At 46.6% G+C, this 25,016-nt stretch overlaps 1 long non-coding RNA gene across 1 annotated transcript in view; it reads right to left on the bottom strand.

The window, feature by feature from the left end:
* LOC148453986 (uncharacterized) overlaps positions 1–24,707 on the bottom strand; it is a 53,526-nt gene extending 28,819 nt beyond the window's left edge. Inside the window, exon 1 of the long non-coding RNA XR_015874854.1 lies at positions 24,591–24,707. This is a non-coding gene — a long non-coding RNA (uncharacterized LOC148453986). The remainder of the gene's footprint in view (positions 1–24,590) is intronic.
* Positions 24,708–25,016: the final 309 nt, after the last annotated feature.

The following is a 25,016-nucleotide window of genomic DNA, read 5'->3' as shown; positions in this document are numbered from 1 at the left end:
CACTTGAGCTCATTCAGACCCGCTCGCAAGTTGCGGTCACTCGCTGGCAAAAAGGGGCCGGTTATTTAAATTAAGTGCTCGCACTGTGTTGTGTAAGGACGCCAACTATGTTTTAGGTGAGCTACGACAAAGCTCGCAAGTGTCTAAAGACGCCCCCTTCCACTCGCAACACACGTCAGCTCCGGGAAATGAGGGATTAATCGGGACCATCGTGAGCCATCGGTGCTGGTCGCAGCCCTTGAGGTTGCCTTAACCCGCCGCAAGCACAGCGATCACTGCTGGCTGAAATACATGCAGGTGACGTGTACAATTACGCTACTTTGCTAATTATGCATGCCCTTTAAACTGCGTTTTGGCGGACTGACGCCTGCGATCGCACATCCACTCCCACGTTCACAAGCACCTTCCAGTTACCTCCCACAGACGGCGCTATCCGTCACTCAAAGCAGCGACCTGATGGTGGCTTACAAGCAACCAAAATCAGATCGCAACGAATGGCTTGCGCACGCGCACTGCGAATTATACGTATGAGCCTTAGCGAGCGAGTCTGAATCAGGTCCACAGTCATTGTAGCTTGCTGTATTTTATCCCATCAGATGCATTTATAAACTAAACTAAGATTTTAGTATGAGGGTGGAGTTTGGATTTCTGATTATTCCACAGCAGCTGCCAACTGTCCCTACTTTCCAGGGAGAGGATAATATACCAGCCAGCATTACGCACGTTGCCCGGGGCACTGCACTCCTCACAGGTCTCCCACCTGTTGCCCCATTGTAATAACCTGGGCTGCATGACATGATTAATGTAAAGGCTGGTGTCAGATCACGCTAATGGATGGTTCAGGGTCACAATAGTACATGAAGCAAGAAAAGCATTCTGACAACACTGCAGGCACAGGGGTCGTGGATGGAAGGCCTGGACACCTCTGCTGGTTACACGCGCTGCAGGCACAGGGCTCGTGGATGGAAGGCCTGGACACCTCTGCTGGTTACACGCGCTGCAGGCACAGGGCTCGTGGATGGAAGGCCTGGACACCTCTGCTGGTTACACGCGCTGCAGGCACAGGGCTCGTGGATGGAAGGCCTGGACACCTCTGCTGGTTACACGCGCTGCAGGCACAGGGCTCGTGGATGGAAGGCCTGGACACCTCTGCTGGTTACACGCGCTGCAGGCACAGGGCTCGTGGATGGAAGGCCTGGACACCTCTGCTGGTTACACGCGCTGCAGGCACAGGGCTCGTGGATGGAAGGCCTGGACACCTCTGCTGGTTACACGCGCTGCAGGCACAGGGCTCGTGGATGGAAGGCCTGGACACCTCTGCTGGTTACACGCGCTGCAGGCACAGGGCTCGTGGATGGAAGGCCTGGACACCTCTGCTGGTTACACGCGCTGCAGGCACAGGGCTCGTGGATGGAAGGCCTGGACACCTCTGCTGGTTACACGCGCTGCAGGCACAGGGCTCGTGGATGGAAGGCCTGGACACCTCTGCTGGTTACACGCGCTGCAGGCACAGGGCTCGTGGATGGAAGGCCTGGACACCTCTGCTGGTTACACGCGCTGCAGGCACAGGGCTCGTGGATGGAAGGCCTGGACACCTCTGCTGGTTACACGCGCTGCAGGCACAGGGCTCGTGGATGGAAGGCCTGGACACCTCTGCTGGTTACACGCGCTGCAGGCACAGGGCTCGTGGATGGAAGGCCTGGACACCTCTGCTGGTTACACGCGCTGCAGGCACAGGGCTCGTGGATGGAAGGCCTGGACACCTCTGCTGGTTACACGCGCTGCAGGCACAGGGCTCGTGGATGGAAGGCCTGGACACCTCTGCTGGTTACACGCGCTGCAGGCACAGGGCTCGTGGATGGAAGGCCTGGACACCTCTGCTGGTTACACGCGCTACAGGCACAGGGCTCGTGGATGGAAGGCCTGGACACCTCTGCTGGTTACACGCGCTGCAGGCACAGGGCTCGTGGATGGAAGGCCTGGACACCTCTGCTGGTTACACGCGCTGCAGGCACAGGGCTCGTGGATGGAAGGCCTGGACACCTCTGCTGGTTACACGCGCTGCAGTACAAACAGCGGCTTAGATGGAAACATTGCAGAACTGCGCCTGCAAGCGTCTGACCTCTGGATAAATTGCCATGTGCCTGCAGGATTCTCGGAGCGGTTTCTGCAAATTTGAGCATATTTTGGAGTTAGGACCTAGTATCGGAAGGTTCTGGCTCAATGCGGCCATGGGGCACTCATACGCCTCAAATTTTGCCATATGCAAAAACTCATTGTTTGATTTGCAGGACAAGACAATTTACCAGGGAACTTTCCAAAAGTGTAACCTAGACTGGCGCAATGATGGGTACTAACTGTGTGACACCGCTCATTACATTACGTGCCAGCACAGGAGGAGCACACCAGCAGCAGTATCACGTCTGACAACAGCTGAAGTGTCTGCTGTCCCTTCATAATGAATAAAGACAAGTGGAAGAAATGCATGAGCGGTGGCTCTGTACCGGCGATCATTCTGACCTGTAGCACTGTATTCTCTCCTGTGTACGTGACCCCTATGTACGTTATTATATATTGTGTAGAAATATGATAATGTGACACTTACTACTAACACTGCAAATCCACATCTCTACACAATCTCTGCGCTGCCCCTATGCACACTTGTTACTCGTGGCGTAAACCCGGCGCATACGCTAATGTTGTAGTACTGTATGAATCTTGAGATGTGCCTAATGGAACATATACATGTAAAGGGATCGGTTTGATTTACCAGCGGACGCATGTCCGGCGGTTCAAATCCCGACGCCGGAAGACCGGCACCATGAAGATCTCGACAGCGAAGTATAAACTAACCTAACACCCCCCGCCCCTAACCCTCCCTTATGGGTGCCTAACCCTAACCCCCCGCCCAAGTGCCTAACCCTAACCCCCTTCCCCACAGCCTAACCCTAAATCTCCCGGGGGGGGGTGCCTAGCCCTAAACCCCCCTTTCCCTAGCCTAACCCTAAGTCCGTCCCCCCCCGGGAGCCCCTAACCTAACCCTCCCCCCTGTGGCTGTTAGCGCCCGGCTTTCCTTCGATAGGGATGACTGGCATCGGGCTCCCGGCATAGGTAAAATGACAGGCGCCGGGATCTCGACGCCTGTCATTAGACCCTTGCCAGGATTAGACAGTTGGGATACCGACTGTCGGCATTTAGACAGTCGCCATCCCGACTGCATACCACTCCAGCTGTCTCTCCATCCCCCTCAAGACACAAGCATTACGCTATTACACTGCTTCCAGGTCTTATTAGAGCGCCGTCACCTGACAACTGTTTGTTAGTAAATTTGCATGTAAACATCTGCACTAATACATGAGGCCTAATGTATCTCCGCCCTGTGACATCATCACTAACGATGCCGCAGTATAACTGCATCTGCTGATGTGTCCTATCCCGAGAGCTAACACAAAATGCCAATGTCATATGGGAGAGACAGGCGCATAGGAACCAATATAACCAGCACAGGTGGCCAGGCATTACCGCATCTTCTAACCCAACGCTCGCAGCCATTATTTATTACCTTTTATTATAGCGCCAGCGATTTCTGTGCTGTACAACGTGGACTTTATGTATTTACAAATACAAACGTTTGGCCCTAATATATTTACTTTAAGCCACATGTTAGTCAGTGTAATTATCCTGATCACTTTATATAAAGAACGTAGATGATTTTACAGCGACATCCAGTGTTGGAAGAGATTTAGAACTTTAGTGACCTGGATAATCCTGACGCCCATAAAGGAAGGGACCAGACATCTTTCTGTCCTCCTAGCGCCTGATTCACTAAGGATCGCTATTCTGCTTACACACACGCAACGCAGATGCTAATATCAGCGGTGACATGTAAATGTATGCATTCACAATGCGATCACAGCCTGAGATAAGGACGCCCCCGTCCCCTTACTCACATCCGTATACTTGGCCAACATAGTGAAACAAATCGGTAACATGGAGTAACATGGGACAGTTAGGGAAGCCAAGGCCTTACTCAGGGATTGCTTATTTATGCGCACGCTATGAGACCTCAGGCGGCGTCTGGTATCGCAGTGGATAATTTATACACGCCCCTGCAACAGCGCTGAAACGTACTAGCACGCCTGCAATCGCCCAACCAACCCCCATCACCCCCCACAATTGGCACTTCCTGTCAATCACTCTGCCATGGGACTGCAAAGTCACTGCGATCGTACTTTCGGAAGCAGCAACTGGCTTGTGCACACGCACTACAAAGCAAATGCATGCGCAGTGTGAATTAATCGACCGATGGCGTGCGTTTAAGCAACTGCGTTCCCTGATGAATAGGCCACTAATCCCCCCAACACACACGTGTAACCATCCATACTGCATCCCTGTTCTGTATGTACCTACAGGGTCCCTGTGCCACTAATCCCACCAACACACACGTGTAACCATCCATACTACATCCCTGTTCTGTATGTACAGGGTCCCTGTGCCCCTAATCCCTCCAACACACACGTGTAACCATCCATACTGCATCCCTGTTCTGTATGTACCTACAGGGTCCCTGTGCCACTAATCCCCCCAACACACACGTGTAACCATCCATACTGCATCCCTGTTCTGTATGTACCTACAGGGTCCCTGTGCCACTAATCCCTCCAACATACACGTGTAACCATCCATACTGCATCCCTGTTCTGTATGTACCTACAGGGTCCCTGTGCCACTAATCCCACCAACACACACGTGTAACCATCCATACTACATCCCTGTTCTGTATGTACAGGGTCCCTGTGCCACTAATCCCCCCAACACACACGTGTAACCATCCATACTGCATCACTGTTCTATATGTACCTACAGTGTGCCTGTGCCCCTAATCCCCCCAACACACACGTGTAACCATCCATACTGCATCCCTGTTCTGTATGTACCTACAGGGTCCCTGTGCCACTAATCCCACCAACACACACGTGTAACCATCCATACTACATCCCTGTTCTGTATGTACAGGGTCCCTGTGCCACTAATCCCCCCAACACACACGTGTAACCATCCATACTGCATCACTGTTCTATATGTACCTACAGTGTCCCTGTGCCCCTAATCCCCCCAACACACACGTGTAACCATCCATACTGCTTCCCTGTTCTGTATGTACAGGGTCCCTGTGCCCCTAATCCCTCCAACACACACGTGTAACCATCCATACTGCATCACTGTTCTGTATGTACCTACAGGGTCCCTGTGCCACTAATCCCCCCCAACACACATGTGTAACCATCCATACTGCATCCCTGTTCTGTATGTACAGGGTCCCTGTGCCCCTAATCCCTCCAACACACACGTGTAACCATCCATACTGCATCCCTGTTCTGTATGTACCTACAGGGTCCCTGTGCCACTAATCCCCCCCAACACACAGGTGTAACCATCCATACTGCATCCCTGTTCTGTATGTATCTACAGGGTCCCTGTGCCACTAATCCCCCCAACACACACGTGTAACCATCCATACTGCATCCCTGTTCTGTATGTACCTACAGGGTCCCTGTGCCCCTAATCCCTCCAACATACACGTGTAACCATCCATACTGCATCACTGTTCTGTATGTACCTACAGGGTCCCTGTGCCACTAATCCCCCCCAACACACATGTGTAACCATCCATACTGCATCCCTGTTCTGTATGTACAGGGTCCCTGTGCCCCTAATCCCTCCAACACACACGTGTAACCATCCATACTGCATCCCTGTTCTGTATGTACCTACAGGGTCCCTGTGCCACTAATCCCCCCCAACACACAGGTGTAACCATCCATACTGCATCCCTGTTCTGTATGTATCTACAGGGTCCCTGTGCCACTAATCCCCCCAACACACACGTGTAACCATCCATACTGCATCCCTGTTCTGTATGTACCTACAGGGTCCCTGTGCCCCTAATCCCTCCAACATACACGTGTAACCATCCATACTGCATCCCTGTTCTGTATGTACCTACAGGGTCCCTGGCCTAGGTGCTGGGCTTTGTTGTATAAACGTCATGTGATTGTTCCCTGACCACATAAAACTGGTGCCGCAATATGACCGTACAACTGCGTCATTCATGTAGGTGCAATGTACACGTTTGATGTGGTAAAACGACTCCCACGTAGGTAAAGTTTAAAGTCTCTCCTGTGTTTACATGTCATTACGTTTTGCAGAGGTCGGCAGGGGTCAGAGGCGCCATTCCTCACTTGACGTATTGGATAGTTAGGGCCTCACGGTAGGACGGACATATTGTAGTATTTCTCCCTGTAAAATTGACAAAGTCCTCAGTATTTCTGCCTCCGCTGATTGATCGGTTCGCTGCAAACTACGTGGTGGAGCCGCTGGTCTCCTGGGCCTGATGTACAACATCATGAGCTCTCAAAGCTTTAATTAAAACCTGGTTTAATTAAAAGTCTACAGGGTCTTTATTAGTCACAGTAATTGATTTCATTAGACTTTGAGATTCTTCAGAGGGAAAAAATATTCTGTTCGACAACCTGGACATGTGCCTGACAACCTGGACATGTGCCTGACAACCTGGACATGTGCCTGAAACCGCACAATATTGAATTGGGGACAACCATCCATCAAATAAAATATGTTGTAGCTGAGAATGAGCTGCTCTCATCAGGGTGCAGCACATTGCTCACCGGATGCTGCCATATTCATGGAAATCTTTCCCTATGTGAAATGAACCCACTCACAGCTGTCTCCTAGGGCTCCGGTTGGATCATCACATTGGCAGATGACCACCATTTGGCTTTCAGATCCTGAAGGCCCATAGCTGCGGAATCACACACTAACATGAATTCCCAGCCTGAGATTATGGCAATGGCATCGGCAGAAGTGGGTACTGAACCTTACAGGCTGGCGGCAGCATAGGGTGCCCTTGTAACTAAACAGATTCATAAGTAAACCTCACACTGTAAGCCTAATACAGCGCAAATTCATGTCAAGCTTCCTCTCTCCCCTGCACACTATGTTACTGTGTAGCGGGCAATCAGGGAGATTGCTGGACCCTTCAGGGACAGTTGACAAGTATGATGCCTGTGTAAGTGGCAATGCCTGTCTAAGATGCCAGTCCCCATATTACTACAGTTATACATAGCGCTCCTACTATACACCCCTATACATGTAAGTGTAATATATTATTATCCTACATCTGTATCAGTACAGCCTGTCATCACATTCCCATATTACTACAGTTATACATAGCGCTCCTACTATACACCCCTATACATGTAAGTGTAATATATTATTATCCTACATCTGTATCAGTACAGCCTGTCATCACATTCCCCATATTACTACAGTTATACATAGCGCTCCTACTATACACCCCTATACATGTAAGTGTAATATATTATTATCCTACATCTGTATCAGTACAGCCTGTCATCACATTCCCCATATTACTACAGTTATACATAGCGCTCCTACTATACACCCTATACATGTAAGTGTAATATATTATTATCCTACATCTGTATCAGTACAGCCTGTCATCACATTCCCCATATTACTACAGTTATACATAGCGCTCCTACTATACACCCCTATACATGTAAGTGTAATATATTATCCTACATCTGTATCAGTACAGCCTGTCATCACATTCCCATATTACTACAGTTATACATAGCGCTCCTACTATACACCCCTATACATGTAAGTGTAATATATTATTATCCTACATCTGTATCAGTACAGCCTGTCATCACATTCCCCATATTACTACAGTTATACATAGCGCTCCTACTATACACCCCTATACATGTAAGTGTAATATATTATTATCCTACATCTGTATCAGTACAGCCTGTCATCACATTCCCCATATTACTACAGTTATACATAGCGCTCCTACTATACACCCCTATACATGTAAGTGTAATATATTATTATCCTACATCTGTATCAGTACAGCCTGTCATCACATTCCCCATATTACTACAGTTATACATAGCGCTCCTACTATACACCCCTATACATGTAAGTGTAATATATTATTATCCTACATCTGTATCAGTACAGCCTGTCATCACATTCCCATATTACTACAGTTATACATAGCGCTCCTACTATACACCCCTATACATGTAAGTGTAATATATTATTATCCTACATCTGTATCAGTACAGCCTGTCATCACATTCCCCATATTACTACAGTTATACATAGCGCTCCTACTATACACCCCTATACATGTAAGTGTAATATATTATTATCCTACATCTGTATCAGTACAGCCTGTCATCACATTCCCCATATTACTACAGTTATACATAGCGCTCCTACTATACACCCTATACATGTAAGTGTAATATATTATTATCCTACATCTGTATCAGTACAGCCTGTCATCACATTCCCCATATTACTACAGTTATACATAGCGCTCCTACTATACACCCCTATACATGTAAGTGTAATATATTATTATCCTACATCTGTATCAGTACAGCCTGTCATCACATTCCCATATTACTACAGTTATACATAGCGCTCCTACTATACACCCCTATACATGTAAGTGTAATATATTATTATCCTACATCTGTATCAGTACAGCCTGTCATCACATTCCCATATTACTACAGTTATACATAGCACTCCTACTATACACCCCTATACATGTAAGTGTAATATATTATTATCCTACATCTGTATCAGTACAGCCTGTCATCACATTCCCATATTACTACAGTTATACATAGCGCTCCTACTATACACCCCTATACATGTAAGTGTAATATATTATTATCCTACATCTGTATCAGTACAGCCTGTCATCACATTCCCATATTACTACAGTTATACATAGCGCTCCTACTATACACCCCTATACATGTAAGTGTAATATATTATTATCCTACATCTGTATCAGTACAGCCTGTCATCACATTCCCCATATTACTACAGTTATACATAGCGCTCCTACTATACACCCCTATACATGTAAGTGTAATATATTATTATCCTACATCTGTATCAGTACAGCCTGTCATCACATTCCCCATATTACTACAGTTATACATAGCGCTCCTACTATACACCCCTATACATGTAAGTGTAATATATTATTATCCTACATCTGTATCAGTACAGCCTGTCATCACATTCCCCATATTACTACAGTTATACATAGCGCTCCTACTATACACCCCTATACATGTAAGTGTAATATATTATTATCCTACATCTGTATCAGTACAGCCTGTCATCACATTCCCATATTACTACAGTTATACATAGCGCTCCTACTATACACCCCTATACATGTAAGTGTAATATATTATTATCCTACATCTGTATCAGTACAGCCTGTCATCACATTCCCCATATTACTACAGTTATACATAGCGCTCCTACTATACACCCCTATACATGTAAGTGTAATATATTATTATCCTACATCTGTATCAGTACAGCCTGTCATCACATTCCCCATATTACTACAGTTATACATAGCGCTCCTACTATACACCCCTATACATGTAAGTGTAATATATTATTATCCTACATCTGTATCAGTACAGCCTGTCATCACATTCCCCATATTACTACAGTTATACATAGCGCTCCTACTATACACCCCTATACATGTAAGTGTAATATATTATTATCCTACATCTGTATCAGTACAGCCTGTCATCACATTCCCATATTACTACAGTTATACATAGCGCTCCTACTATACACCCCTATACATGTAAGTGTAATATATTATTATCCTACATCTGTATCAGTACAGCCTGTCATCACATTCCCATATTACTACAGTTATACATAGCGCTCCTACTATACACCCCTATACATGTAAGTGTAATATATTATTATCCTACATCTGTATCAGTACAGCCTGTCATCACATTCCCCATATTACTACAGTTATACATAGCGCTCCTACTATACACCCCTATACATGTAAGTGTAATATATTATTATCCTACATCTGTATCAGTACAGCCTGTCATCACATTCCCCATATTACTACAGTTATACATAGCGCTCCTACTATACACCCCTATACATGTAAGTGTAATATATTATTATCCTACATCTGTATCAGTACAGCCTGTCATCACATTCCCCATATTACTACAGTTATACATAGCGCTCCTACTATACACCCCTATACATGCAAGTGTAATATATTATTATCCTACATCTGTATCAGTACAGCCTGTCATCACATTCCCATATTACTACAGTTATACATAGCGCTCCTACTATACACCCCTATACATGTAAGTGTAATATATTATTATCCTACATCTGTATCAGTACAGCCTGTCATCACATTCCCCATATTACTACAGTTATACATAGCGCTCCTACTATACACCCCTATACATGTAAGTGTAATATATTATTATCCTACATCTGTATCAGTACAGCCTGTCATCACATTCCCCATATTACTACAGTTATACATAGCGCTCCTACTATACACCCTATACATGTAAGTGTAATATATTATTATCCTACATCTGTATCAGTACAGCCTGTCATCACATTCCCATATTACTACAGTTATACATAGCGCTCCTACTATACACCCCTATACATGTAAGTGTAATATATTATTATCCTACATCTGTATCAGTACAGCCTGTCATCACATTCCCCATATTACTACAGTTATACATAGCGCTCCTACTATACACCCCTATATATGTAAGTGTAATTTATTATTATCCTACATCTGTATCAGTACAGCCTGTCATCACATACCCATATTACTACAGTTATACATAGCGCTCCTACTATACACCCCTATACATGTAAGTGTAATATATTATTATCCTACATCTGTATCAGTACAGCCTGTCATCACATTCCCATATTACTACAGTTATACATAGCGCTCCTACTATACACCCCTATACATGTAAGTGTAATATATTATTATCCTACATCTGTATCAGTACAGCCTGTCATCACATTCCCATATTACTACAGTTATACATAGCGCTCCTACTATACACCCCTATACATGTAAGTGTAATATATTATTATCCTACATCTGTATCAGTACAGCCTGTCATCACATTCCCCATATTACTACAGTTATACATAGCGCTCCTACTATACACCCCTATACATGTAAGTGTAATATATTATTATCCTACATCTGTATCAGTACAGCCTGTCATCACATTCCCCATATTACTACAGTTATACATAGCGCTCCTACTATACACCCCTATACATGTAAGTGTAATATATTATTATCCTACATCTGTATCAGTACAGCCTGTCATCACATTCCCATATTACTACAGTTATACATAGCGCTCCTACTATACACCCCTATACATGTAAGTGTAATATATTATTATCCTACATCTGTATCAGTACAGCCTGTCATCACATTCCCCATATTACTACAGTTATACATAGCGCTCCTACTATACACCCCTATACATGTAAGTGTAATATATTATTATCCTACATCTGTATCAGTACAGCCTGTCATCACATTCCCCATATTACTACAGTTATACATAGCGCTCCTACTATACACCCTATACATGTAAGTGTAATATATTATTATCCTACATCTGTATCAGTACAGCCTGTCATCACATTCCCCATATTACTACAGTTATACATAGCGCTCCTACTATACACCCCTATACATGTAAGTGTAATATATTATTATCCTACATCTGTATCAGTACAGCCTGTCATCACATTCCCATATTACTACAGTTATACATAGCGCTCCTACTATACACCCCTATACATGTAAGTGTAATATATTATTATCCTACATCTGTATCAGTACAGCCTGTCATCACATTCCCCATATTACTACAGTTATACATAGCGCTCCTACTATACACCCCTATACATGTAAGTGTAATATATTATTATCCTACATCTGTATCAGTACAGCCTGTCATCACATTCCCCATATTACTACAGTTATACATAGCGCTCCTACTATACACCCCTATACATGTAAGTGTAATATATTATTATCCTACATCTGTATCAGTACAGCCTGTCATCACATTCCCCATATTACTACAGTTATACATAGCGCTCCTACTATACACCCCTATACATGTAAGTGTAATATATTATTATCCTACATCTGTATCAGTACAGCCTGTCATCACATTCCCATATTACTACAGTTATACATAGCGCTCCTACTATACACCCCTATACATGTAAGTGTAATATATTATTATCCTACATCTGTATCAGTACAGCCTGTCATCACATTCCCATATTACTACAGTTATACATAGCGCTCCTACTATACACCCCTATACATGTAAGTGTAATATATTATTATCCTACATCTGTATCAGTACAGCCTGTCATCACATTCCCATATTACTACAGTTATACATAGCGCTCCTACTATACACCCCTATACATGTAAGTGTAATATATTATTATCCTACATCTGTATCAGTACAGCCTGTCATCACATTCCCATATTACTACAGTTATACATAGCGCTCCTACTATACACCCCTATACATGTAAGTGTAATATATTATTATCCTACATCTGTATCAGTACAGCCTGTCATCACATTCCCCATATTACTACAGTTATACATAGCGCTCCTACTATACACCCCTATACATGTAAGTGTAATATATTATTATCCTACATCTGTATCAGTACAGCCTGTCATCACATTCCCCATATTACTACAGTTATACATAGCGCTCCTACTATACACCCCTATACATGTAAGTGTAATATATTATTATCCTACATCTGTATCAGTACAGCCTGTCATCACATTCCCCATATTACTACAGTTATACATAGCGCTCCTACTATACACCCCTATACATGTAAGTGTAATATATTATTATCCTACATCTGTATCAGTACAGCCTGTCATCACATTCCCATATTACTACAGTTATACATAGCGCTCCTACTATACACCCCTATACATGTAAGTGTAATATATTATTATCCTACATCTGTATCAGTACAGCCTGTCATCACATTCCCATATTACTACAGTTATACATAGCGCTCCTACTATACACCCCTATACATGTAAGTGTAATATATTATTATCCTACATCTGTATCAGTACAGCCTGTCATCACATTCCCATATTACTACAGTTATACATAGCGATCAGCAGCCGACCCAGCTGCCCCCTCATGGAAAGTACGGTTACGTGTCTTATAATATGTTCCCACATAACGAGGCCCCGGACTAGTGTCAGGTGCCTGTTACTCGCTCTCCATGGACCATTCCCATTGCTCCTGACCACTTACAGCTATGGGTGCAGTATATACAGTGCACATTGTATACAGTATACATTACCATACATATGGCGCTGCTTCCCTCTGCTGGTGACTTGTGGGAATTTCACTCACACGGATATTTCAGGCAGAAATTAAGTTATTCATATAATGATGTCCTTATATTTTCCTTTCAGTTACTCTTTAAAATAGTACCAGGCAAATATTATAATAATCATATACAGAGATAGGGTATAAATGACAGAGAAATAAATGGATTTAGAATACGTGAAGTTTTGGGGGGAGCAGAGCTAAGGATTACATAATATATCATGAGAATAGCCTAGAAGGGATTTTTCATGGTCTTAATTTTGGCATCAGATATAATTTAATGTCTATGACAGAATCTTGTATTTAAAACTTTTATTGTTCTTTTTAAAAAAAAAATATATATATATATTATTCAGGTGTCTTCTATTAAACAATTGTTTATCGGTATGAAATACCGCTGGACCTACAGTCAGGTGCATAAATATTTAGGCATTGACAGAATGTTCATATTTTGGCCTCTAGTCACCACCACAATGGCTTTGAAATGAAACAAACAAGATGTGCTTTACCTGCAGACTTTCAGATTTAATTTGAGGGTAATTACATCCAAATCAGGTGATCGGTGTAGGAATTACAACGGTTTCTATATGTGCCTCCCACTTTTTAAGGGGCCAAAAGTAATGGGACAAACTAAACAATCCTAAATCTAACTTTCACTTTTTAATACTTTGTTGCAAATCCTTTGCAGGCAATTACAGCCTGAAGTCTGGAACGCATAGACATCACCAGACGCTGGGTTTCATCCCTGGTGATGCTCTGCCAGGCCTCTACTGCAAATGTCTTCAGTTCCTGCTTGTTCTTGGGGCATTTACCCTTCAGTTTTGTCTTCATCAAGTGAAATGCATGCTCAATCGGATTCAGGTCAGAGGATTGACTTGGCCATTGCATAACATTCCACTTTTTAGCCTTAAAAACTCTTTGGTTGCTTTTGCAGTATGCTTCGGGTCATTGTCCATCTGCACTGTGAAGCGCTGTCCAATGAGTTCTGAAGCATTTGACTGAATATGAGCATATAATATTGCCCAAAACACTTCAGAATTCATTCTGCTGCTTTTGTCAGCAGTCACATCATCAATAAATACAAGGGAACCAGTTCCATTGGCAGCCATACATGCCCACGCCATGACACTACCACCACCATGCTTCACTGATGAGGTGGTATGTTTTGGATCATGAGCAGTTCCTTTCCTTCTCCATATTCTTCTCTTCCCATCACTCTGGTACAAGTTGATCTTTGTCTCATCTGTCCATAGGATGTTGTTCCAGAACTGTAATGGCTTTTTTAGATGTTGCTTGGCAAACTCTAATCTGGTCTTCCTGTTTTTGAAACTCACCAATGGTTTACATCTTGTGGTGAACACTCTATATTCACTCTTGTGAAGTCTTCTCTTGATTGTTGACTTTGACACATATACACCTTCCCCCTGGAGAGTGGTCTTGATTTGGCCAACTGTTGTGAAGGGGTTTTTCTTCACCAGGGAAATAATTCTTCTGTCATCCACCACAGTTGTTTTCCGTGGTCTTCCGGGTGTTTTGGTGTTGCTGAGCTCTCCGGTGCGTTCTTTCTTTTTAAGAATGTTCCAAACAGTTGATTTGGCCACACCTAATGTTTTTGCGATCTCTCTGATGGGTTTGTTTTGATTTTTCAGCCTAATGATGGCTTGCTTCACCGATAGTGACAGCTCTTTGGATCTCATATTGAGAGTCGACAGCAACTGATTCCAAATGCAAATGTCACACCTAGAATCAACTCCAGACCTTTTACCTGCTTAATTGATAATGAAATAACGAGGGAATAGCCCACACCTGTCCATGAAATAGCTTTTGAGTTGACAGTCCCATTACTTTTGGCCCCTTAAAAAGTGGGAGGCACATATAGAAACCGTTGTAATTCCTACACCGTTCACCTGATTTGGATGTAATTACCCTCAAATTAAATCTGAGAGTCTGCAGTTAAATCACATCTTGTTTGTTTCATTTCAAAGCCATTGTGGTGGTGAATAGAGGCCAAAATATGAAAATTCTGTCAATGTCCCAATATTTATGCACCTGACTGTATGTCCGGCGGTTCAAAACCCGACGCCAGAAGACCGGCACCAGTGAAGATCCTGATAGCTCCAAAGATAAGTATTTACTAGCCTAACCCTAACCTCCCCCCCCGGGGGGTGCCCAACCCTAACCTCCCCCCCCGGGGGGGTGCCCAACCCTAACCTCCCCCCCGGGGGGGTGCCCAACCCTAACCTCCCCCCCTGGGGGGGTGCCCAACCCTAACCTCCCCCCCTGGGGGGGTGCCCAACCCTAACCTCCCCCCCCGGGGGGGTGCCCAACCCTAACCTCCCCCCCCGGGGGGGTGCCCAACCCTAACCTCCCCCCCCGGGGGGGTGCCCAACCCTAACCTCCCTGCGATTTCCCTGTCTACTTGATGATGCGAGTTGTGTGAAGAGGACGGTCCATTTCCTTATTTCCTGCGTCACCACCGCATCTCTCGGAGGCGAATTTGGAAGACTCAGAAATACTGTATGGTTATACCATGAATGATTAATGTAGTGTTATCACATACAGTATCCAGAGAAGAGAAGAGCCACCAACTGCTGGCGCTCAAAGTATAAGGGCCTGAGAGGGGTGGGGGTGGCGCAAATAGGGGATTATTTGGATATTGGAAGAAGTTATATTTCTTTGGATTTATATGGAGAAAAGGTTTAGGCTGGTTGGTGAAGTTATGGTTAGGCAGCTGTTGGGGGGGAAGTTATGGTTAGGCTGCAGGTGGGGGGAGGTTAGGGATAGGCACTACTGTAGCCAATCAGCACAGCAGCTCTGCTCTTTAGTAAATACGGAGTGCGTGCCAATTTTGCTAATCAGTGGAACCCCATTTTGGCTGATGACATAAGGGACGGGGTCTGCATATAAAAAGGTATGGGGAGGGGTCTGATGGCACATAAGGGGCATGGGGAGGGGTCTGATGGCACATAAGGGGCATGGGGAGGGGTCTGATGGCACATAAGGGGCATGGGGAGGGGTCTGATGGCACATAAGGGGCATGGGGAGGGGTCTGATGGCACATAAGGGGCATGGGCCTGATGGCACATAAGGGGCATGGGCAGGGGTCTGATGGCACATAAGGGGCATGTGGAGATCACTGATGACATACAGTATAAGGGGCATGTGGAGGGGTCTGATGGCATATAAGGGGAATGTGGAGATCACTGATGACATACAGTATAAGGGGCATGTGGAGGGGTCTGATGGCATATAAGGGGCATGTGGAGATCACTGATGACACAGTATAAGGGGCATGTGGAGGGGTCTGATGGCATATAAGGGGCATGTGGAGGGGTCTGATGGCATATAAGGGGCATGTGGAGCAGTCTGAGGCCATATAAGGGGCATGTGGAGGGGTCTGATGGCATATAAGGGGCATGTGGAGGGGTCTGATGGCATATAAGGGGCATGTGGAGCGGTCTGAGGCCATATAAGGGGCTTGTGGAGGGGTCTGATGGCATATAAGGGGCATGTGGAGATCACTGATGACATACAGTATAAGGGGCATGTGGAGGGGTCTGATGGCATATAAGGGGCATGTGGAGATCACTGATGACATACAGTATAAGGGGCATGTGGAGATGACTGATTACATAAGTTACCTGACTCATGTGTTGAACTGGATTCAGTGGAGACCGGGCTTGACTGGAACTATGGATGATGTAAATAGCTCTATTTACATATGAATTGTATGGTGGCGAGTACTGCCTTTGATGATAAATGACAGGAACAGGAAACTTGTAACATTGGAGTGGAACCAGTAGAAAACGGAACCGGACTGGGAGCAGCAGGAAGGCTTGCTGAGCTGGACGGTGTACCAGTAAGTAGTCTTGCTGAATTGGACTGTGAACCAGTAGGATTTCCAGATGCACCAGGTATAGCTATTAGCAGGATTACTAGATGAACTGGTCTGGGAACCAGCAGGATTTCTGGATACGCCAGGTATTGCTGCCAGTAGGATTACTGGAATAACTTGTACACCACGGAAAGTAACGAAATGTTCAGGCCCTGAATGTTGTCAGAGGAGGATGTATATAGCCTGGGTCTGGCAGGAATTGGTGGATACAGTCAGGTGGTCTGGCAGTAGCAATGTGAGTGGTGGAGGGCACAACATGCAGAGGGAGCAAACATATCTGCAGTACTGAGAGTCAGAACTACACCTACAATTCCAATCACTATCAGTGTTCACAGACAGGAAAGGACCCAGGTGTATAATCACTGTGGAAAGGAGAGCACAGTGCAAATGTATACACAGAAGTGCTGCAGCCAGCACGATCAGGACAGACCTCCCAGGGGAATTACACATACAGATCCACGGGACAGTTGGCAGGGGTAAGTCTCAAGGGAAAAAGGTGAAAAACTAGCCAGGATCGTGACATAAGGGGCATGTGGAGATGACGGATGGCACATAAGGGGCATGGGGAGGGATCTGATGGCACATAAGGGGCATGGGGAGGGATCTGATGGCACATAAGGGGCATGGGGAGGGATCTGATGGCACATAAGGGGCATGGGGAGGGATCTGATGGCACATAAGGGGCATGGGGAGGGATCTGATGGCACATAAGGGGCATGGGGAGGGATCTGATGGCACATAAGGGGCATGGGGAGGGATCTGATGGCACATAAGGGGCATGGGGAGGGATCTGATGGCACATAAGGGGCATGGGGAGGGATCTGATGGCACATAAGGGGCATGGGGAGGGATCTGATGACAAATCACTTGTGGAGAAGTCTGAGGGTATATATGGGGCATATGGAGAAGACTGAGGGCATATAAGCTATACCATAATATATTCCACCATGGGCCCCCAAAATCTATATTGGCTTACCCAAATAATTAGGGTTGGCTCGGCACTGTGCTCTCTTTTTGCTGCTAAACACTGTGCCCCCTTTCAAACTTCCGCCACCAAATGCTGCCAGCACCAGCGAGCAGCACCACAGGCACCAGCGAGCAGCACCACAGGCACCAGCGAGCAGCACCACAGGCACCAGCGAGCAGCACCACAGGCAGAGGGCATTGATGAGCCCTGTGACACATGCAGCCTCCGGGGTGGAGTAATGTGTGAGCTTTATGCTGATGCATAATAACAGACAGGAGAGAAGCGTGACCGAGCAGAATGTTTTCCAAGATGAAATGTAAAGATAAGCGGCTCGGTCAAGGTAAAGCCATAAAGATGACTCTGCAGAAGCCAATGTGACAGCGTATAAAACAGGCCATAAAAGCACAATAGTAAATGCTGTAAGATTTCAGTCTAAAATAAGTACAATACACAAACACTCAGCAAAGTGCTGACACACTGTACACTATTATATCACTGCTAGAGAGCTGCAGATTTACAGGAAGAGAGTCAGGATTAATAGTAGAAATGGCTTCACATACTGTAGGACGAGAAGTGATTGTCCATACATAGAGAGGAGTGGCCCCAGCATACAGCCGGAGATAGGACCATCACACAGGACGAGAAGTGATTGTCCATACATAGAGAGGAGTGGCCCCAGCATACAGCCGGAGATAGCACCATCACACAGGACGAGAAGCGGTTGTCCATACATAGAGAGGAATGGCCCCAGCATACAGCCGGAGATAGGACCATCACACAGGACGAGAAGCGGTTGTCCATACATAGAGAGGAATGGCCCCAGCATACAGCCGGAGATAGCACCATCACACAGGACGAGAAGCGATTGTCCATACATAGAGAGGAATGGCCCCAGCATACAGCCGGAGATAGGACCATCACACAGGACGAGAAGCGGTTGTCCATACATAGAGAGGAGTGGCCCCAGCATACAGCCGGAGATAGCACCATCACACAGGACGAGAAGCGGTTGTCCATACATAGAGAGGAGTGGCCCCAGCATACAGCCAGAGATAGCACCATCACACAGGACGAGAAGAGATTGTCCATACATAGAGAGGAATGGCCCCAGCATACAGCCGGAGATAGCACCATCACACAGGACGAGAAGCGATTGTCCATACATAGAGAGGAATGGCCCCAGCATACAGCCGGAGATAGGACCATCACACAGGACGAGAAGCGGTTGTCCATACATAGAGAGGAGTGGCCCCAGCATACAGCCGGAGATAGCACCATCACACAGGACGAGAAGCGGTTGTCCATACATAGAGAGGAATGGCCCCAGCATACAGCCGGAGATAGCACCATCACACAGGACGAGAAGCGGTTGTCCATACATAGAGAGGATTGGCCCCAGCATACAGCCGGAGATAGCACCATCACACAGGACGAGAAGCGGTTGTCCATACATAGAGAGGAATGGCCCCAGCATACAGCCAGAGATAGCACCATCACACAGGACGAGAAGCGGTTGTCCATACATAGAGAGGAGTGGCCCCAGCATACAGCCGGAGATAGCGCCATCACACAGGACGAGAAGCGGTTGTCCATACATAGAGAGGAGTGGCCCCAGCATACAGCCGGAGATAGCACCATCACACAGGACGAGAAGTGATTGTCCATACATAGAGAGGAATGGCCCCAGCATACAGCCGGAGATAGCACCATCACACAGGACGAGAAGTGATTGTCCATACATAGAGAGGAATGGCCCCAGCATACAGCCGGAGATAGCACCATCACACAGGACGAGAAGTGATTGTCCATACATAGAGAGGAATGGCCCCAGCATACAGCCGGAGTTAGCACCATCACACAGAGGGCCCGATTCAGACCCGCTCGCTAAGCTGCATTCGCACGCAGCCTGCTGATGTTTGCAAACTGCACATGCGTAGAAGTCGCAGTGCGCATGCACAAACTAGTCCATGCGTTTGGGAAGCATTCGCTCGCTGCGCATAGCCGGCTCGCTAGAGTGAGTTACAGGACAAGCCATTTGTGGGTGGTGACGGGCTGGTTGCTAGAAACGGGGGGAGTGGAGGTGCGAGTGCAAGCATGCCTGAGCGTCTCTACGCTATTTCAGAGGCATACAAAATTAAGATGCAGCGTCATAGTACGCGTCACTTCGCTGAAATTTACACTGAAAAGTTCGCAGTGCTTGCGGTAGGGTATGGTCAAGCACAGGTGCTGCAATCGCATCCGATGGTACTCGATGTTACCGATGGTTGCATTCCGGTAGATGACGTGCCCAAGTGGGTGTCTTAAGACAGGCTGGTGCACGTCTGCATATACAATGCGATCGCACGCTAAGACATAGTGGGCGTGCTAATGCTGTGCGATTGCCTGCCTTGCCGAATTTGCAAACGCATCTAGCGAGCAGGACTGCATCCAGCCCAGTGCTCCATAACGCAGGGCAAGTCATTGCTTGCAGTGCGCTGGTAGGAGTACCGCGGATCCTGAGTGGTGACCATATGTGAATGGAGAGGGTGCGCTGGGCCACCTCTCACACTGGGGCCCCTGGCTGTGGCCCTATTACGGTCAGCCGCTGCATGGGGTTGGCAGGGTGGGGAGTCAGTAAATAGCGCAGTGAGAATAGTATGACACAGCAGATAGCACAATGACAGAGCAGGCAATTAGGCCATAACACGCCACCAGCCGAGCCCAGGTTACGCGGAAACAGTGACAGTGCGATACACAAAGAGTCCCGCCCAGGGATCCCACACGTTATATAACTTTTACTGGGACACCTCCTGCACAATAAGGTTTCATAGAGCAATAAAGTCCGACTATCAGATAACATTAGTACAGACCTGCAGCCACCAGTATAACCAGGAATCGCAGGGCTGACACATCGTATACTAGATCCTGTGGTATGGCTGGGCGGATCAGGCCGTATCCTCCCTGTGCCCATTGTCTGGTGGTCTTTCTTGTTATCTACAGTCTGTCTATGACCTTGTGCCCGTGCTGGCCAGCCTGACCCCTGGCCTGGCCCCGCCATGGCAGTGCCTTGCTATCAGTCTGTACATGAATGTTGTGCTAGATGCTGCCCAGAGGAGCTAACTTCCAGCTGCACCTGTGGGTCCCTGCCCATCACTGCCTGTGGGGGTCCCTGGTGGTCCAGAGTCAGTGGCCAGCAGGTAGTGGAGACATCACAGGACCCCACACGGTCACATACAGCAGTTACTATAGATACAAGTCGTGCCCCTGTTTTGTGCCTGATGTGTGTTGATTTTACCTCACTATACCCCAGCATACTGAGACTCTGGCTGAGCATAGGGATCACTGATCCCTACTCAGTGTGCACTTGCATGGCGCTGGCATTTGGGAGTACAGTAAACCCTGTTCTGTGGCATGGGAGTGGTGAGTGTAGCAACTCTAAGGCCTATTTATCACAATCCACATTATTAATACAGATGTGATCATGTATTTTTCATGTAAATTCATGTAGTGAAAATGACTATTTAGCCTTATACCATTGGCAGGAGACGGGCTCTGATAAACGCCTGCCCCAGGGAGGAGCAGGAAGCAGACTGATCGTTTATAATACCATTGGCAGGAGACGGGCTCTGATAAACGCCTGCCCCAGGGAGGAGCAGGAAGCAGACTGATCGTTTATGCCATTGGCAGGAGACGGGCTCTGATAAACGCCCGCCCCGGGGAGGAGCTGACAGCAGACTGATCGTTTATACCATTGGCAGGAGACGGGCTCTGATAAACGCCTGCCCCGGGAAGGAGCTTACAGCAGACTGATCGTTTATGCCATTGGCAGGAGACAGGCTCTGATAAACGCCTGCCCCGGGAAGGAGCTGACAGCAGACTGATCGTTTATACCATTGGCAGGAGACGGGCTCTGATAAACGCCCGCCCCGGGGAGGAGCAGGAAGCAGACTGATCGTTTATGCTGATTTGGGGCTCCAGCAGACAATGTGATTGCCCAGCTGTCGGCTGACAAAGGGGTCATTGGGGGCAGACGGGGAGGGATCCGTAAAACGTTTGATATAGTAGCCCATGGTAACTATAGGGTAACGCATAGTTACGGACATTCTGGCAGCCCCCTCCAGGAGATGGCTGACAGGTCGGTGCAGGAGGAGGCGGTGGGGGGGGGGGTGAAGTGGGTGTTGCTGGATCGCGTCATCGTGCCCCCGCCCCATAATGCTGATATTACCAGCATTATAAAAGGGAGAGGTGCGAATACGATGACTTGATTCAGTCCAAATCACGCCATCGCACCCTGGCGGCCCATATTCGCGTGCCATTCTGGGGGGACTTGCCTACTCTTGCGGAGGGCTGGGAGCAGCACCTGATTTTCAGGAGTCTCCTGGCAGTCCCAGGAGAGTAGGCAAGGATGGGCTAACGCCATTTGCAGATGGCATTAGCTGCCGGGGCCAAGCTCCAGAATGCGTCACATATCATAGCTCGGTACAGTCATAGGGGGGCTGCTCTTCGGTCACAGATGGAGGGACCGCGGCAGATATTGGGCATCCTTAATATTTGCAGGTAGCCCCTGAAAACGGTAGTTTTTATTTATAAATCTGCCCCTAAATCACGGTGTAAAAACAAAGCTATGCAGTATTGGTGTTATTCATGTAAAAGCAGCCGGTTAGACCGTAGGAGTTGGCGTTCTGGAAGCGGTTGAAGACGCAGCCACAGTGAAATGTACAAAATCCCATGTAAATAATAATTGCAGGACTGTCACATTTATGAGTCATTAAATATTTTGGGGAAAGGGGGCCTGGACTGCACACCCTGGCTCTTTCTAATGGAATGTGCTACCTAGCTGAGACTAATGGTGCGTACACACGGTCAGATTTTTCATCAGATTTGAACGATAACAATTTTAAAAATCGTTCAAATCTGATGAAAAAATCGTTCATGTGTACAAGCATGGACGATGAACGATGCGCGTTCACGTTTGTTAGAGAACGATATCTGACATGTTTGCAGTCAGATTTCGTTCTTTTACTTCAGATATCGTTCAAATAGTTGAGTAAATCGTTAACAAAATCGTTCAAATTGTTTAAAAAAAAAAAAATCGTTCAAATGAAAAATCTGACCGTGTGTATGCTCCATAAAGCTGCATACACACGATTGTTACCAACAATTTTGTCAGATTTTTTAAGTGTAATGAACGATTTTTTTGAACTACAAACGATTTTTGCATATTCCCTTACTAAAAATCGTTCAGTTGACAAGTCTGACTGAACTACAAACGTGACCGCACATGAACGATAATCGTTCATAGTTTGACTCAGAAAGTGAACGATTTTTTCAAACGATCATTAAACGATATAATTGTGTGTGTATGCAGCTTTAGTATTACAATAACATATAAAAAGATAGAAACCAGATGCACCATACAACCACTAATAATTATGCATAATATGGGAGGTTTTTGGCATAAATTTGGGCAAAGTTATGAGCTTACCCACCGTCGTCAAGGTAACCTCTTCGGGTAAGTCCTTAACACTATGGGGGTACATGTCTGGGGCATGGGGCACCCCCAAACCACTCCAGCCAAACCACCCCAGGGCACCACACAAGATAAAATAAAAAAATAGCAGTGATGTGTTAGGTGGGTGAGAGTGGCCGCTTAGTGTTAGGGGGTGAGAGTGGCCGCCTAGGGCTAGGGGGGTGAGAGTGGCCGCCTAGGGCTAGGGGGGTGAGAGTGGCCGCCTAGGGTTAGGGGGGTGAGAGTGGCCGCCTAGGGTTAGGGGGGTGAGAGTGGCCGCCTAGGGTTAGGGGGGTGAGAGTGGCCGCCTAGGGTTAGGGGGGTGAGAGTGGCCGCCTAGTGTTAGGTGGGTGAGAGTGGCCGCCTAGTGTTAGGGGGGTGAGAGTGGCCGCCTAGTGTTAGGGGGGTGAGAGTGGCCGCTTAGGGTTAGGGGGGTGAGAGTGGCCGCTTAGTGTTAGGTGGGTGAGAGTGGCCGCTTAGTGTTAGGTGGGTGAGAGTGGCCGCCTAGTGTTAGGTGGGTGAGAGTGGCTGCTTAGTGTTAGGTAGGTGAAAGTGGCTGCTTAGTGTTAGATGGGTGAAAGTGGCCGCCTAGTGTTAGGTGGGTGAGAGTGGCTGCTTAGAGTTAGGTGAGTGAGAGTGGCCGCTTAGTGTTAGGTGGGTGAAAGTGGGCACTTAGTGTTGAAAAATGACAAATAAATGTGTGAAAATGTAACAAACAAGAAACAAACAGTGCTATAAAGTGTGAAGTGGTGATGCCCCAAAGAGGTCCAGCCAGAGCAGTTCAAGGGGCCCCACACCCCAAAATTCACCCCACAACTGACTAGCAAAATAGTACTAAATAAATGTAGGTCTTACCTGTAGCTCTGTGCAGTCAGTAAATGATGGGTCCCCAATTAAAAGCATCAGAGGCAGGTGGGCGGGGGGGGGAGGAGAGAGAGAGAACACACACACACACATAACATATGAAATACTTTGCGGAGAGGGGGCTGGGCTGCACACCCTACTGCAGCTCTTTATAATGGGATGTGCTACCTAGCTGAGACTAAAGCTGGGTACACATGTAACAGATTCTCTGTCCAACCAGCCAACTAGGTGATTGGTTGGAATGAGAATCTGGTAACGTATGGGAGTAACTGATGATCAGCAATTTGCTCCCAAACGCCGGAAAAAGGACAAAAACTGTTGTTTGAACAAATAGTTTAGATCAGGGGTTCCCAACCACGGTCCTCAAGCCACACTAACAGTCCAGGTTTTAAGGATAGCCATACTTGAGTACAGGTG

Source organism: Taudactylus pleione, unplaced genomic scaffold (assembly GCF_031769625.1).
Source record: "Taudactylus pleione unplaced genomic scaffold, aTauple2 ptg001045l, whole genome shotgun sequence".
Classification (NCBI taxonomy): Eukaryota; Metazoa; Chordata; class Amphibia; order Anura; family Myobatrachidae; genus Taudactylus; species Taudactylus pleione.
The sequence above is the reverse complement of the archived record's forward strand: the minus strand, read 5'-3'. Positions and strand labels throughout refer to the sequence as shown.